We start from the raw sequence: 2,271 nt of genomic DNA on the forward strand, positions 1-2,271 counted from the left end.
AGAATTTTTCTTTCAAAGATGTAAAGCCAAACCATAGGTTAGTTTGAGATGTCACTGAATCTTATTCAGTATCTTTGACATCTTCTACTTTTTGCTCCTTTGGACTCCGGAAATAACTGTTCCTATTTGAACCTATCCCACTTAACTTTTCCTATAAACAATCGTGAAAACCTAAATGTTGAATTCTTGAAGACGAAACCTTTAATCATTATCGAGAGTTTTCTCAAATGACTCCCGTCATTTGAGATGTAATTAACTAAAGGGGCTTGCCTCTATAGGGAATTAAGAACCCAGATTAATCTAGACCCTATCTAATCTGTGCATTAGATAGAGGAATTTGTCGGCTATAAATTAGCAGACCAAAATAGAGTCATAAAATTTTAAGTTTAGATAGTTAAGCCTACTAATAAGTGATACAATCACCCTTCGATATGATATATCATTTATGGTATTGTGCTAAGTTATTTAAACTATTAGATATATGAGGTCAATTTGGTCTCATCATTTTTCAAAAAAAAAAGAATACCATTTTCACAAAATTAAAATTATATTATATATTATACTAAATTTAAATTTTAATCTTATTTTCAAAAAAAAAATAGTCGACAACCCGACAGGAGTACGAGGCTTATCATATGCATGATTGCATGAGCACTTTGGTTCAATCGGCCGCTCTGGCGTGATCGATCAATCTTTAATGTTTGATCACTAATCACACCATCTTTTGGGTTTAATTGTTCACTTTTGGTTTGATTGATTGTTCCTGGCTGACACCCTATCCTTTAGATTTGGATTGATTTTTATGTGTATATCACCCGCTTTAAGTTCAATCTGCAGTCATTGGCTGATCACCCTATCTTTTGGGCTCAATCAAGCATCCCAGGTTGATCTCCCTATATTTTTAGGTTTGATCAAATGCTACATGTAGATCGCCTACTTTATGTTTGATCAGTTGTCCTAGATCGATCACCCTATCTTTAGGGTTTGATCGATTGTTACGTGTTCATCACTCACTTTAGATTTGATCGGATATCTCAGTCCAATTATGTTATCTTTTGGGATTGATTGACTGATACATCTCAATCTCTCGCTTTGAATTTGATTGGTTTTCTGCACTGAACAACCACTCTTTTGGGTTTGATTAATTCCTTTAGATAGATCAACCCGTCCCTCTAATTTGACTGACCATCACGGCTTGGTTGACCCACCACTTGCATGTTTGTAAGATTTTGCATCATGTGCTTGTTCTTTTGCATGTGCATGTGTCTGATTACTTTCTTTCATGACTGACCATTTCTGTATGTGCTTTCCATTTACAAACGTCAAATCTATAACACGACCTAAAAGTCTTAGAATGTCAGAAATAAGGCCTTTCATCGACTTGTTATCCAGGGAAAGATCTGGTGGCTAATTTTGGAAGAATGGTTAGTAAGGGAGAACCCTTAACCTTCAATCCAAAATCTTAGAATGGATAATACAGTAGAGGAATAAAGGAATTCGATCCAGAAGACTAGATCCCATCACCCTCAAAGAGTCTGAAATTCCAACAGTACTACATGTACTAAGCGAGGGAAATGATGTGTCCAGAGAACTTTCCTTAGCAGTTGGAGATTGCAGAAACATAAAGAATTCTTCTACAGCATTGTTAGCAACTGAACCCAGACATATTTTTCAAATAGGACCGGAAGATCGGTTAATAGAGTGCAAATCACAAACCTTCAACCATATGGAGATGGCCAAAGGATGACAATTTAACATATTAGATGGGTTACGACTCTTCACTGACATATGTACGAACCAAGAAAATAAATACATTATTAAAGTTATATGTAAACTTTGGTTGATGGGTTGATAAGGCCAATTAAGATAGAAAATCTTCTTTCAACCTAAACGGTGGCTAAATGAAAAAGGAAGTACCACTCTACAATTAAAGAGTTTCCATAACCCCGAATGGGATTCCTGTGGCCTCTCAATTAAATTTAAATATATGATTAATGAATTAATTTCTTGGAAAACTTTAACATCATTAGCCTAGCCAGATAACTACAGATTCAACATTTATGATGAATGAGATTAAATTCCACCACATATAGAGCATCAAAGCTTTAAATGATCTTTTTATACAGTCTTACTCGTAAGTCAAGGAAATATGGTTTTTGGTAACAAGTTTAAAACAATAGGTTCAGGGAAGTTCAGTGGATCATATTCCATCCCTTTACCACAAGGATCAGTTTTAGTAATGGAAAGAAACAACACTAACCTACTCAAGCA

The sequence above is a fragment of the Phalaenopsis equestris genome, unplaced genomic scaffold (genome assembly GCF_001263595.1).
Source record: "Phalaenopsis equestris unplaced genomic scaffold, ASM126359v1 Scaffold000002, whole genome shotgun sequence".
In the NCBI taxonomy this organism is placed as follows: Eukaryota; Viridiplantae; Streptophyta; class Magnoliopsida; order Asparagales; family Orchidaceae; genus Phalaenopsis; species Phalaenopsis equestris.